We start from the raw sequence: 16,535 nt of genomic DNA, 5'->3' as shown, positions 1-16,535 counted from the left end.
TGCTAATTTGGGTTTTTAGTTGTGTCAAATTATCTATCCTTTTCTTTTCTTGCATTTTATTTCTATTTTCGTTCTTAATCTTGTATCATACTAGGACTAAAAATATATTTGATGTGAAAGTTATATGTTTTGTATGAAGACTTTTTTGAATAAAAATTCCGAGAAAATTCGAGGTCGAAAAACCCGAATTTTATTTGTTTGGTTTGATTTGTAAATTTAAAAATCCGACGCAATTGGTTTGGTTTGGTTTGATATTTGAAAAATCCGAACCAACCCCGTCCATATACACCCCTAGTTTTGAGAAAATAAATGAGATTTCTCTTTTAATTTAAGATTTCTAGTCCAAGCTTGGAAATGAATAAAAGAGAGTGCTTAGTTAGGCCTTAGGTTGGTACAAATTCAGATTAATCGAGATGTCAATTTTGATTACTAAAGGAGTTAAACCAAAAAAAAAAAAAAAGGTGGGTGAAAGAGCAAAAGGGTTAAGGAAAGAGTGGTTTCATGTTGCTCAGATCCTTCAAAAATGTCATTGATGACACGTGTGCAACTACATTTCGAAAGACCCGAGCAGCGTAAAAAATGGCTATTTGATTTATACACTTCCTTTTTTTTGGAGGGGGGGGGGGGGGGATAAGACACTATTACCCCTAAACTTTGGTCAAATTAAGGTTGCTACGATACACTTTACCTTTTCAGAGATTTTATCAACCATTCAAAAGTATCTCTGGTTATAGGTTCCTCCATACCAACTAAGAAAGTTGTTACAAGCATCATATAGCCACAACTAACAAGTGCATTTTTCATATTCTCTTCACATGTTGGAGTAATATCAGCGTTCAACCATTGAACTTCCTTAAAATAGGCTCTCACCATCCTTTTCATCTGAAAAAAGAAGCAAAAAGAGTAAACTACATATATAGCAATAAGGAAGTATCTTCCTTCACAATAAGGACGTTTTATCACAAACTTTATCATTTTCTTCCATGCAACTTAATTGAACTGAATATATATATACTAGATACGTTAGGCTCGTGCTGAGCCCGGGCCCAAACTCAAGATATAAAAGTAATAATATTTTAATTTTAGAAGTACACTCTATTATATATTTTCTTACTGCATAATTAATATAATTCAGTGACACGTTGAATATGCATTATTGATAAGTCTTCATTAATATTAAACCTTCTTATTAACCTAGTTTGATAATTTTTTATGAGGAAGGAAGATTGACAGAAAGTTTATCAAACACAAAGGGTTTGACTTTCTTTAAAGTAACATAATGTAAATTATGTATAATAATTACAATTTGGTGAAAATCATAAATTGAAAAATATTAATATTTTTATGAATTTATGAGCATATAATTACTATATTTAGAGATGAAATAACTTTTTTTGGTATTTATTAAGTTTTAATTTCATTCATAATATTTTATGTAGCAAGAGTTTATGTTAGTTAAATGTGGTGATTTAAGCTTAGTTTTAGATGAAATTAATGCGGAAAAAAATTAAATAAAAACCTCGAAAATCGATTTAGTTCTTCATAAACAGTTTGTGCTTAAAAATATTAATTCTAAGTGAAAATTGTAATTTATAGTACTTTTTGTATTTTTAATATGTAAATTTTAATTTAAAATAGTAAGTTGATCTAATTAAATTTAGCTTCAAAATTTAGTTAAATCGACTCTCAAAAAGTAAAAAATGAATTAAAACCGGCTTTGAGTTGTAAATCACTATATTCCACCGTGCTAAAGGATTATCCAAAGAAAGTGATAAGTGATGCTCCAATGCAAAAAGTACAAAAGCTTGAAGCAGTATATCAAAGGACAAAGTGTATACGTGAGCTTGAAAAGTCGGTCCAAAGACAGTAATTTAGACCAATGGACAAGGACCACAAAATAAATCTCTGAGGACAACAAAACTCTAGGATTGCCCCTTATATTAAGTAGTAATATATATATATATATAAGGAACTGAATATATATAGATATATCACAAACTAAAAGTGGAAAGCCCCTAAGTGTAAAATTAGTTTACTAAAATACCCTTCAAAAGTTGAAGGACCAAATTAGCCTATACCTAAAATTAAAATTACCTTCCACAACCTTTAATTTAAAAAAAAAAAAAAAAAAGCTTTTCACCTTCTAATTAATCACGGTTGTCCACCAATACAATCATTAATAATTTGCCACATTACCTCAGAGACAATTAGGTTAAGCTATTAAATTGGAATCCTATTAAATGGTAATAATAGCTATAATAACCTGCAAAAATATTTTATCACAAACTAAATCATTTCACCTAGAATTTTTCTTGGGGGCAACGGCTGAACATATTCATTTTAATTAATTTGAAATGACCATATTCTGCCATTAATTCGTAAACTCAAAAGACTTCATCACATAATTACAGAATTTGAAGGGATGTATGAAAACTGCAAAGACTTCAATCGGTTAAATATGGTATTTGAAGGGGTACACCACTATAAATAGACGTGTATCCTCCGGCATATGAAATTCGAAGGGGTACGTCAACATTGCTATATTCATACTTATATTTTATTCAGTGTTATTTTATTTTTTAAAGTAGATTTTATGCATAATTCTACTTTTCAGTGTATCCTTAGTAAACTTTAGATCCTTCTTTGTTTGTTACATTTGAATGGTAATCTTGTGCTTCTTTTTGTAGGTGTATTACAAAGATAAGACAGTCAGACAGAGGAAGCAGCTACTTAGTCTCACCATAAGCGAAGTCAGTGAGGCAATTCCCACATTTTTACACCATCAAAGAGCAGATGCTAAAATTTCAAATATAAGATAAGTAAAAAACAATTCTCTGATTTTGACTCTCTTTGGCTGGACAGTCGGATTAAGTGAAAAAGGGGGAGGAGAAGTGTAGATGATGGAGAAAATTTAGAAATCTCGATGTTGGATTGATAATAGGTTCTTTCACTTGCAGCGGTTATATCGACGTCTTAATTTTCTCTTCTCTTTGTTGAATTGAATTTCTTATATATCTTTAAAAAAAAAAAAAAAAAATATTTGGCATTTCACACAAGTGTAATGTAAGGTCTTAGGAATTTTTCTTTAACATTTCTTGACTTTTCTTCACCTAATTTGTAACTAAAATACTGTAATTATTGCCAAAAAAGAGAAGGAACTGATTGAGAGTTGCTGTGAGTTTTGAACTTTTCTGCTATTGCTCTTGATTGCCAAGAACAGTTGGCTTTAGTAAATATGAGTTGTTCATTTTTGTTAAAATTTGTTTATATAACCGATATATGTAGACTTATTTTAAATTCGTGCGAAGCAAGTTTAAATTTTAGTACACTTACAAAACAGTATTTATCAGGTATATTCATTCCCCTGTGTTACTTTTTATAATTCCTCTATGAAGATTAAGATTATCGTGTTAACGAGCTCCACAATATATACTGGTTATGTTCCATCCATGGTCATATTCGACTATTGAATTATTATGGCATTTTAATTTTTACAGTCCTTGTTGTTTGTTTGTCGTTGCTCTTTGTTATCTTGTTCAGTATTGTGTACCAAAAATCATCAAAGGATGCTAGGTAGTTCCTGCATATCTCTATTGGTCGTATGTGTTAAAATGAGCTCATTTTGTTTGCCATAATAGAAAAGGAAAAGAAGGAAACATGTAAACATACAACTTGGTTTGCCAAGTGTTGGTCATGTGACCAGTTATAACTCTGCAAGACTTGTAACTAGTTTTGGCAAATGCAATTTGCAAATCCACAGTTGTAAGTCCAAGCAATTTGATTGGTTCAAATGGCGGCAGCCATTCCTAGATAAAGAGCCTTCGACTCTCATTTGAAAACACCAACATCTTCACAAATTAAGAAGAGTCCTCTTCTGCCTTTCTTTTCTTTTCTATACCTTTGAGCATATTTTGTAAGAGTATTATATTAAGAGAGTTGAGTGTTGGGAAACACTTGTGTGAATTCTTCTTTGGAGTGATCTTGTGAGGTTATTCTCGTAGGATACTTTTGGGGTTATTAGAGTATTTACTCTAATTTTGTACTCTCTATTGTACTCTTATTGGTATAGTGAAATTTATTCTTCTCCGCTTGTGGACGTAGGTCACATTGATCGAACCACGTTAAATCCTTGTCTCCTTATTATCTTTGTTATTGTCATTTTGCTACGCTATTTTGATAATTCCGCAATAACCCTGACTACCGATCCTAACAAATTGGTATCAGAGCCGGATCTAACCGGGTTAATTTCAATAGCCAAAGATGACTGTAACAAAGACTTACGTTGAGAAATTTGACCGAAGTGCAAACTTCGGGATGTGGCAATTGAAGATGGAAGCTATCCTAATTGTGATGGCTTAGATATGGCACTGGAAGGAAAGGAGAAAAAGCCAGAGAGTATGACGGATCCCGAATTTGCCGTCATAGACAAAAAGGCAAAATCAGGTATCATTTTAAATCTCTCAAATGAGGTTTTACGTGAAGTTTCTACAGAAACCACAACCAAAGGCATGTGGGAAAAACTAAAAACCCTTTATATGAAGAGGACTGTGGAAAATAGACTTTACCTGAAGCAAAAGCTTTATACATTTCGTATGTTTGAAGGTACTTCTATACTCTCACATCTTGATGTATTTGATTCCAAAGATGAGGATCAAGCCGTGTTATTGCTTATTTCCTTACCCCAGTCATTTAAGCATATAAGAGATACCATGCTTTATGGAAAGGATACTATCTCTGACCATGAAAACAAATCTATCTTGAAATCAAAAGAACAGATAGATAGAGATATTACTGGGGAATGTAGATAGAGATATTACTGGGGAAGGTAGTACACCCCACGGGGAAGGCTTGTTTGTAAGAGGTAGATCTGATAAGAAAGAATCAAGTGGTGAGAGGTCTAAATCAAGGTCAAAGTCTAGATACAGAAATGTTGTGTGCAAATATTGTCATAAGAAAGGTCATATTATTTCCGAATGCTATAATTTGAAAAAACAAAGAAAAGCATAAGGAAAAGAAAAATGAGCACGAAATTACTAACACCGCTGAAGCAAGTGTAGCTGTAGATGAGACCAAGGGAACAATATTTTTAACTACTAACAATAGCTTTAAATCTAATGATGAGTGGATTTTAGATCCGGGTTGTACTTATCATATGTGTCCCAATAGGGATTTGTTCACCACATATGAATCTGTTGGAGGTGGAGTTGTCTTGATGGGCAACAATGCTCCATGCAAAGTTATTAGTAAAGGAACAATCCGAATTACAATGCACGATGGTGTAGTGAGAACTCTCACTGATGTTAGATATGTTCCTGACTTAAAGAAAAATCTCATCTCATTGGGCACTCTAGAATCTCTTGGGTGCAATTACACAGGTGAAGGTGGAGTTCTAAAAATCTTTCTAGGTGCTCTGGTGATCATGAAAGCACACAGATCTAGCACATTGTATACTTTATTGGGATCCACTGTTATAGGTGCTGCTGCAGTCTCCACATTAAATCAATCTGATTCCGATGTCACCAAATTATGGCATATGCGATTGGGGCATATGAGTGAGAAAGGTCTTTTCAAGCAAAAAGGGTCTCCTATGTGGACAAAGTACCGCGAATATGGCGATCTGTGAACATTGTGTGTTCGGGAAGCAGAAAAGAGTCAGTTTCAAATCTCCAGCAATTCATCGAACAAAAGGTACTTTGGATTACATTCACTCAGATCTTTAGGGTCCCTCTCGTACCCCGTCAAAAGGTGGTGCCAGGTATATGCTAACTTTCATTGATGATTATTCAAGGAAAGTTTGGGTTTATTTTCTGAAAACTAATAGTGATGTTTTCTTAACTTTCAAACAATGGAAAGTCTTGATTGAGAAGCAAACAGGAAAACAGGTGAAGCGGCTTAGAACCGATAATGGTTTGGAATTTTGTCATGATGAGTTCAACGAATTTTCCAAAAATGAAGGAATTGCACGACATCGCTCTGTGAGGATAACCTCTCAACAAAATAATGTCACAAAAAGAATGAACAGAACTCTTTTGAAAAGAGCTCGTTGCATGATTTCAAATGCTGGGTTGACAAACATCTTTTGGGTAGAAGCTATCTCTACAGCTTGTTATGTTTTTAACCGTGCTCCTTCTGCACCTTTGAACTTTAAGACTCCGGAGGAAATGTGGTCAGGTACTCCTGCTAATTATTCTGATTTAAAAAATTTTGGTTGTCCCACGTACATGCATGTGAATGACGGAAAATTAGAGCCAAGGGCAAAAAAGTGTATTTTCCTTGGGTATGCATCTAGGTGAAAGGATATAGACTTTGGTATCCCGATTCTAAGTCACCAAAATTTATAATTAGCAGAGATGTAACCTTTGATGAATCCTTTATATTACATCCCAGAAAAGAGTCTTGTAGTTCTTGCAATAAGAATAGGGAGCAGGGTATACATGAGCAGGTGGAGGTTGAGCCTGGCATTCCTTCTACGCCAAGCTCATCAACTGTGGCACAAAATACCGTTGAAACTCCTAAAATTGAGCCAGAAGCTGAAGCTCCAGAAGTTGAACCAAATAAGTATTCCTTAGCGACACACGGACCAAGGAGACAAATTCAAAACTAAAGAAGGTATGGAGATTATGTTGCATTGCTTTTTCGGTTGCACGAAATCAGAAGAAATTGGAGAACCATCAAAATTTTCAGAAGCAGTTTTTGGTGTTGATTCAACCAAGTGGTTGATTGCAATGAATGAAGAAATTGAATCTCTCCACAAGAATGGTACTTGGTCTCTTGTGAAGCCGCCGTCAGGAAAGAGAATTGTTGGTTGCAAATGGGTCTTCAAGAAAAATGATAGCATTCCAGGGTTTGAAGATGCAAGGTATAAGGCACGATTAGTTACAAAGGGCTTTAGTCAGGTACAAGGAGTTGATTTTAATGATATTTTCTTACCTGTTGTTAAACATAGCTCCAATCGTGTCTTGCTTGCCTTAGTTTCCATGTATGATTTGAAATTAGAACAACTTGATGTTAAGGCAGCTTTCTTACATGGCAAACTTGAGGAACAAATATACATGCATCAACCCGAAGGTTTTGAGATTAAAGGAAAAGAAGATCATGTTTGTTTGCTGAAAAAATCCTTGTATAGATTAAAGCAGTCTCCAAGACAATGGTACAAGAGGTTTGATTCCTTTATGTTGGGTCATGGTTATTCGAGGAGCATGTAAGATAGTTGTGTTTACTTCCGGAAGTTAAATGATGGTTCATTTGTTTACCTATTGTTGATGACATGCTCATTCTTTGCTAAGGATTTGATAGAAATTCACAATTTGAAAAGTTAGCTGAAAAGTGAATTTGAAATGAAAGATTTGGGAGCAGCTAAGAAAATCCTTGGCATGGAAATAAAAAGATATTGAGGAACCAACAAGCTATTCCTGACCCAGAAGAAGTACTTGGAGAAAGTCTTGGAGAGGTTTGGCATGAAAGATGCTAAACCAGTGAGTACTCCTTTGGCTGCTCATTTTAAGTTATCAATCGCTCAATCACCGCAATCGAGAGGAAGAAGAGGGATATATGACACATGTGTACCATATTCTAGTGCGGTTGGCAAAAGATATGTATGCAATGGTGTGTACACGTCCGGACTTTTCACAAACGGTAAGTGTGGTAAGCCGATATATGGCTTGCCTGGTAAAGCACATTGGTGTGAAATGGATTCTGGTGAGTTCTTGCGAGGTACTTCAAACATATGTTTGGAGTTTGGGAGAAATACTAACACTTTGGTTGGTTTTGTAGACTCAGATTATGCAGGTGATCTTGACAAAAGAAGATCATTAACAGGCTATGTATTTTCCATTGGTGGTTGTGCTATCAGTTGAAAAGCTACATTACAACATGTAGTAGCTTTATCTACTACCGAAACAGAATATATGGCATTGACCGAGGCGATCAAAGAAGTCTTATGGTTGAAGGGTCTATTTGCTGAGCTCAGCTTACACCAAGGTGGTATTACAATTTTCTGTGATAGTCAAAGTGCCATTCACTTGACTAAAAATCAGATGTATCATGAGAAGACGAAACATATTGATATCAAGTATCACTTCATCCGGGAAACCATTGCTGTCTCTGTTCAGAAGATCAACACTAGAGACAATCCTGCTGACATGTTCACGAAGTCTCTTCCAGTTAGCTTTGCTTGAACTTGATTGGTACTTATGAAGAATGATTTAGCCCTATGGGCTTTGCGGAGAAGATAAAGCAAATTTACTATATGAATCAAAATTAGTCCAAGGTGGAGATTTGTTAAAATGGACTCATTTTGTTTGCCATAATAGAAAAGGAAAAGAAGGAAATATGTAAACATATAACCTGGTTTGCCAATTGTTGGTCATGTGACCAGTTATAACTCTGCAAGACTTGTAACTAGTTTTGGCCGGTGGCAAATTGCATTTGCAATTTGCAAATTCAAATAGTAAGTCCAAGCAATTTGATTGGTCCAAATGGGGTACGTTATCATTTATATAAAGAGCCTTCGGCTCTCATTTGAAAACACCAACATCTTCACAAATTAAGAAGAGTCTTCTGCCTTTCTTTTCTTTTCTATACCTTTGAGTATATTTTGTAAGAGTATTATATTAAGAGAGTTGAGTATTGGGAAACACTTGTGTGAATCCTTCTTTGGAGTGATCTTATGAGGTTATTCTCGTGGGATACTTTTGGGGTTATTAGAGTATTTACTCTAATTTTGTATTCTCTATTGTACTCTTATTGGTATAGTGAAATTTGTTCTTCTCCGCTTGTGGACGTAGGTCACATTGACCGAACCACGTTAAATCCTTGTCTCCTTATTATCTTTGTTATTGTCATTTTGCTATGCTATTTTGATAATTCCGCACTAACCCGGACTACCGATCCTAACATTTCTACTATATAGAAGAGTGAGTTTTACTCACTCTTCGTCGTCCGTCGTGGGCCCCTCCCCATAAATAAAAAATTTTGGCCCCCACCCCCATAAACACCCCCATAAATTAAAAAAAAAAAAAAATCCCCCCCCCCCAAATATTAAATAGGCCCACAAAAATAAAAATAAAAATTTTGGGTCCCCCCCAAAAGTGAAACCCATCACATCCAAACTCACGGAAAAAAAATTAAACCCCATATTAACAAAATCAAGCAATATTAAAAAAAAATGAATCCCATATTAAAAAAAAAAAAAACAATGTTAAAAAAAAAATTGTGGGGCCTATATTAAACACCATGCGTATCAAGTAGCAAATACTAATATAATAAAGTTTTAAATATGAGCACAAACTACAATGTTATATTAATCGTGCTTTGAACATAGTATCCCATATTGACAAAATCAAGCAATATATATATATATAAAAAAAGAGTTAATCTCATATTAAAAAAATAAACAATGTCAAAAAAAAAGTTCAGACTTTGTATTCTTAGCAAACACTAATATAATAAAGTTTTAGATACGAGCACAATAAAATGAGTTAAACGAAAAATATTTACTAAAAAAAAAAAAATGAATCCCGTATTAAAAAAAAAAAAACTCATATTAAAAAAAAAAATTGTGGGCCTCATATTAAACACCATGCGTATCAAGAGAAACACTAATATAATAAAGTTTTAAATACGGAGCACAAACTACAATGTTATATTAATCGTCTTTTGAACATAAGATCCCATATTGACAAAATCAAGCAATATATATATAAAAAAAAAGAGTTAATCTCATATTAAAAAAATAAACAATGTCAAAAAAAAAAGTTCAGACTTTGTATTCTTAGCAAACACTAATATAATAAAGTTTTAGATACGGAGCACAATAAAATGAGTTAAACGAAAAATATTTACTAAAAATTTAAAAATAGAAGTTCTTCATGGCCCCATATTAAACACCAACTAGTATTAAAAAAAAAAAAAAAAGTGAAACCCACCACATCCAAACTCTTCGGAAAAAAATGTGGGCCCCATATATATTAAACAACAACTAATATTAAAAAAAAAATGAATCCCATATTGAAAAAACAAACAATGTTAAAAAAAAGTGCTTAGAAAATCAAACAATTAAATCAATAATGATGGATTCGTCGCTGCACATGCGTATCAACCATTAGTGGGAGCATGAAATTATTGTACAAAAGAACATACTTAAAATACTTATATATTAAAATAAGATAGAATTTAATTACTTTTTCATTTTTTCCTTACTCTAATAAATGTGAAAAGAGATTAATGTCATAAAAGAAAAATAATATTAAATAGAGATCAAATAATTAATAAGATAAATTAGTGAAATTCTAATTCTAATTGACGTTTCCTTAAAAAAACATGTAAAAAACAACATGACAAGTAAAATGAGTTAAACAAAAAATATTTACTAAAAAATAAAAAATAGAAATTCTTCATTTAAATAGAAAATCAAATTTCTACTTCGTTTCATCTTAAACATATAAAATTAATATAATAATTTGAATTAGAATTATCCAAATCAAATTTTGATAAAAAAAATTATATGTATTACTTTACCGTTACTCTTTGTATAGAAGAGCCGATTTATAGAGGCAACATCGCCATCCGTATTCGGTCCTATTTTTTTACTTAAGAGTAAAAAAAATCCTTTATATTACCAACTCTTCTAAAAAGTAGATAGAAATGCTTTATTATATTTATTATGTTTACTAAAATAAATATACTTAAAATATATATATTTAAAAAATAACATACAATTTAATTACTTTTTTTTTATTTTTATTCTTACTCTAATAAATGTGAAAAGAGATTAATATCAATGAAGATCAAATAATGAATAAGATAAATTAGTCAAATTATAATTCTAATTCGCGTTTCCTTAAAAAACCATGCAAAAGACAACATGACAAGTAAAATGAGTTAAACCGAGAATATTTACAAAAAATTAAAAAATAGCATTTCTTCGTTTAAATAAAAAATTAATTTTTACTTTGTTTCGTTTCTAACATGTAAAATTAATTTAATAATTTGAATTAGAATTATCCAAATCAAAATTTGATAAAAAATAATAAGTATTTTACACTTTTAAATTAATCGAATTAAAATTGAAAGTATCAACTGATGCTTAAATATTGCTATTATTTTATCTCAAAGAGAAGAAAATAGTTTTCTTTTAAACAAATCTTCTCTTTTAAAAAGTATTAATAAATTTTCGTAGCAAACACGAATAAAATAAAGTCTTAGATACGGAGTACAAACTACAATATTATATTAATCGTATTTTGATACATAGTATGTATGTGTATATATATATATATATATATATATATATATATATATATATAACTACAACTACATAGATACACTATAATCCGAAATGTTGGGCCCGTGCTGCATAGGCCATCTAGTAACTATATAGAAACACGGGTGGATCGTCGTCCGTTCCACCCAAAAAAAAAGAAAGAAAGAAAAAAGAAAAAAAAGGGTGGGCCACATACTAAACACCAAGCAATTTTAAAAAATTAAAAAAAAGTATTAATAAATTTTTGCAGACTTTGTATTCATAGCAAACACTAATATAATAAAGTTTTGGATACGGAGCACAAACTACAATGTTATATTAATCGTGCTGATCAAATTTTTACTTTATTTCGTTTTAAACATGTAAAATTAATTTAACAATTTGAATTAGAATTAGTCAAATCAAAATTTGATAAAAAATAATAAGTATTTTACACCTTTAAATTAATCGAATTAAAATTGAAAGTATCAGCGATGTTTAAATATTGCTATTATTTTATCTCAAAGAGAGAAAATAATTTCCTTTTAAACAAGTCTTCTCTTTTAAAAAGTATTAATAATTTTTGCAGCCTTTGTATTTGTAGCAAACACTAATATAATAAAGTTTTGGATACGGAGCACAAACTACAATCTTATGTTTTGAACATAGTGTATATATATGCATAAAAACGATGTAAAGTAATAATGTCAAAAAAAAAAGTGCATCCCATATTAAAAAATCAAGCAAAGTATTCGTGTAATTTTCAAAGTATCCCATTAAGTCAATAATGATGGATTCATTGCCATATGCGTATCAACCCATTAGTGGGAGCAAATAAAATTATTGTACAGCAAAAAATATGGACCCCATATTATTATTTTTCTTCAAAAGGTTAAGTAGCCAAATCATACATTTTTTAAAATAAGATAGAATTTAATTACTTTTTCATTTTTATGCTTACTCTAATAAATGTGAAAAGAGATTAATGTCGCAAAAGAAAAAATAATATCAAATGAAGATTAAATAATGAATAAGGTAAATTAGTCAAATTATAATTTTAATTGACATTTCCTTAAAAAAATCGTGCAAAAGATAACATGACAAGTAAAATGAGCTAAACCGAGAATATTTACCAAAAATGAAAAAATAGTATTTCTTCGGTTAAATATCAAATTTCTACTTTATTTCGTTTTAAACATGTAAAATTAATTTAATAAATTGAATTAGAATTATCCAAATCAAAATTTGATAAAAAATAATAAGTACTTTACACCTTTAAATTAATCGAATTAAAATTTAAAGTATCAATCGAGGCTTAAACATTGCTATTATTTTATCTCAAAGAGACGAAAATAATTTCCTTTTAAGTTATAAGTCTTCTCTTTTAAAAAGTATTAATAAATTTTTGCCGACTTTGTATTCATAGCAAACACTAATAATAATAAAGTTTTAGATGCGTAGCACAAACTAAAATATTATATTAATCATGTTTTGAGCATAGTGTGTATATATATATATAGTACAAACTTATGTATGTTTATTAGCAATATAAAATATATATATTATCACTATTCTAACACAACTACATATATATAAATACACTATAATATAAAATATTGGGCCTGTGCTGCACGCCATATGTATGAAAAACAAAGTTATCTTAAGAATACTTTTTCGTTGGCTAAAAGAGCAGGGACAATAATTATGTTCAGTTCTACTGAAAGCTAATTAAACCATAAAGAAGCATTTTCTGTAAAAATTAAGAAGACAAGCGAGTAATTTCAGTAATTTGAGGCAAAGCCAGAAGTTAGAATCTGAGTCAAAGACGAAAATTACAGTAAGGCATTTGAGGCCTTTCGTGGGACAAGACCTATAAGCTGGATAGGATAGACATTAATTATTATCGCAAACATAGTGCTCACGAATATTTATGTGATTTTTCAAAATTGTACTCATATGGGATACACGCACAAAGCGCGTGTATATATATATATATATATATATATATATATATATATATATATATATATATATATATATATATATATATATATATATATTAGTCAAGCAAGATTCTCTCATCTTTTGCATACTTCACGTGATTTAAATTACCTTCTTTGGCCAAAAACTTGTTCCATTTCATTGTAATTGTAGACGTCTAGAAGGGCTGATAAACAAGTCTCATATATGACGACAAAGAATCTAGGGCACTAATGTCATCTACAAAATAAAAATAATTTGTATCAAAATCAAATCAAAATAATTTGTATCAAAATATATGTACTAGCAAATTTTTTAAGGTCTTGTACGTACACATCATTTCACAGTAACAAAAAGAAGTACTTAATTATACCTTCAAACACACGTGTTTATTTTCCTATTGATCAATTAGGGATTGGAAAAAGAGTCATGAAGTTTATGTTTTACCTCTGGATCGCATTGGTGAAAAGTACAAGTTCGTCAAAGGTTCCATAAGCATCATAGGTGTCATCAATGATGGAGGTCATGTTGATTACTTTTGTTAGCATTTTTCTCGCGCGACTATACTTAGGCTCAAAATACACTCTTATTATCCAAAAGTAACCTTCCACCAACCTATCTCTTGCATAAGGCAATTTGTTTGTAAAATCCAAATCTTTCCACCACCTGCATCGCAAGAACATCGATTGATCGGTTGTTAAATTTCATTTTGATTAATCTAAAAGGCATTCATAATTTGAATGAAGAAGATTGATCAGATGTACCTTGTAAGCTCGCTAAGCTCTCTCTGGTGAAGCATTTGCAACGCGTTAAAATCCAATTTTGCAAATTTCAAAAGCAAACCGTTGTGTGCATCATTGTTTTCGTACATAAATATGTATTTTCTAGCAGCCAACCTTGGCATGACTTTGCGAATAGGCTGCCTTAAGGCTTCAGTAACTTGAACCTTAAGGGAGTTATTGCACAAGTTGGAGGCCATGGACTCGAGGTGAGTGGAGGTAAAGGTGAGAGCTTCTTCAAGAATTTCCTCCCCGCGCACCCTTAGATGTGCGGCTTCATACAGACTTAATAATTCTTGGACATCATTAGTAAGCATTTCCTTGAATTTTCCATCTTGGTCGGTGAATTGCTTGAAGACGTCTGATTAAGTATCATATATGTTCATTGTTTGAAAAATAAAAATAAAAAATTAACTTGTTAAAATCTGCCCGAAACCCAATTTTAAATGCTGCCAAGAGTATTTGCTCATTAAGTATCTTAATATTGGCTCAGGTGAATACCAAGGTAATAGTTAGATTTTATAGTGACAAATTTAATTAATATGAGCTCACTATAAGTGGAGAGAAAAAAACTATTCAAAAGAGCAGGAATAATCGACGAAAAGAAAAACAAAACAAACGGAAAATAATGAAGCTAGAAGATAGAGCTCACTATAGAAGATAGAACACATTCACCTGAAGATATGTAATTGGCTTGTTGTCTCAGCAGTCGAAAAAAAAGAGCTACTACATAGAGGTTCTCATCATCCTCGTTCTGTTGGGACACAGCAAGTATGTTTTGAATTTCATTATCTAAATGATTTGAAACTCCCAATCGTTGGATTGTGTCTATCAATACAAGTTTTTGTGTGCTATTCTCAGGGGTTTCCAGTAACATTTTCGTGACCTTTTCCTTTAACTTTTCAAGTTCATGTTTCTCTTCGTTAATAATTCCCTGCATGCAGAAAATTGAGCATTATTAACTTTCACAACCTTTATATAAAGTACCAAGTATAATATCTTAGTACTACGTAAGTACTATATAAAATAATTTTGGCAGAATACCTAAAGACCCCTTAAATTATCGTGTTTTATTAAGACCCCCCTTAAATTATACCTGGTCCTACTAACATTACACCCCTGTACTTGGATTTTCTATAATTGTTACCCCCTCAAAGGAACAATGAAAAAAAGAAGGAAAAATTGGTAGCCATATTTTAATGGAGGAGTAGAGAAGATATATGGAAGGAGATAAGGAATAGTCGTTGGAAGGGCTAAATATAAAAGGGAATGGTATTTTAGATTTTTTACACATCAGATTGTTATGATGTGATTGCTATTTTATACTCTCACACGTTAGACGTCATTTCAAATCACTTGGATTATTGAAAAGCCAAGTACATGGGCATAATTAGGACGGATTACTTTTTTTTTGTTTTTGTTTTTGTTTTTTTTTTTTTTTTGTGGTGGTGTGGTTTTTTGTTTTTTATTTGGGGGGGGGGGGGGGGGTGGGGGTAACGATTGTAAAAAAGTCAAGTAAAATATAAAATGAGATAATTAGGACCAGATATAGTTTAAGGGGATTTGAATAAAACATGCAAAGTTTCGAGGGGTCTTTAGGTATTCTGCCAATAGTTTCTGTACATTTTCTTGAAGTAATTTCTCTTTGTTTATACAACAAATCTTAAAACAGAAAAGCATATATCAAAGAGAGAAGCAACAACAATGACAAGAAAAAGAATACGTACTGTGATCAAGTTGAGAAGTGAAGGAGAGGAAATGGTATCCCCAAACTGTTGAATGAAAGTTTGCCAAGTGACGGCTGCTCATTGCTTCACTCATCTCTATCTTGCAAGGTTTTGTTGTTCTTTTGCAGTTTTACTTTCGAAATATGCTGCAAATATAATGAGCTATTTATAATGCCGTTGAATGACTCGTACTCTACAACTTGACTGTACACAAATTAGGGAAGAAGCCTTCTATTATAGGGGTCGCGTACTCATGGGCAGCTATATTTAAGAACCTTGAACCCGTCAAGTTTTGATGTCTTTTTTTTTTTTTAACGCCGTGTTGATTAAATCTGTATCACATAAATTGAAATGTTGAAAGTAGTAAGTGGTGACATTAATTGCGTCGATCTATATGTAACTCAAGTAGCTTGCTTCTTGGATTCACCGTAGATCACATCCCTCAAGCTACAGAGTTGTTATAGCATTAAACATAATGTTTAATTTATGTAGTGATGAGTTAAGATATTTCATAGTTTTGATGATTTGACAAATACGCGAAGGACCAGGTCCTTGATCAGGTCCCCTGGGCACTATACGAAACATGACAGCTATAAAGTTGTATGCACTGTTCCGGCGAATCGATAACACGGAGTGCGACATCTTTGGAGGTCAAACCTGTAGCTAAAGGCCAATATGAAAAGATGAAAGGTCCCTATCCATGGTCACATGCTTAATTCTCACATGCTCCCTAATATATATACAACATGTTGCTAGGTTAAAGATCAACACTTGCAAATCTGAAAATTATATTTCTCTCAAGTGCAG

General features: G+C 31.9%; 1 pseudogene; it reads right to left on the bottom strand.

Moving 5' to 3' along the window:
• Positions 1 to 684: 684 nt before the first annotated feature.
• On the bottom strand, positions 685 to 15,822 carry LOC132053835 (sesquiterpene synthase 9-like; annotated as a pseudogene).
• Positions 15,823 to 16,535: the final 713 nt, after the last annotated feature.

Source organism: Lycium ferocissimum, chromosome 4 (genome assembly GCF_029784015.1).
Source record: "Lycium ferocissimum isolate CSIRO_LF1 chromosome 4, AGI_CSIRO_Lferr_CH_V1, whole genome shotgun sequence".
In the NCBI taxonomy this organism is placed as follows: domain Eukaryota; kingdom Viridiplantae; phylum Streptophyta; class Magnoliopsida; order Solanales; family Solanaceae; genus Lycium; species Lycium ferocissimum.
This window is presented reverse-complemented; position numbering and strand designations above follow the sequence as displayed.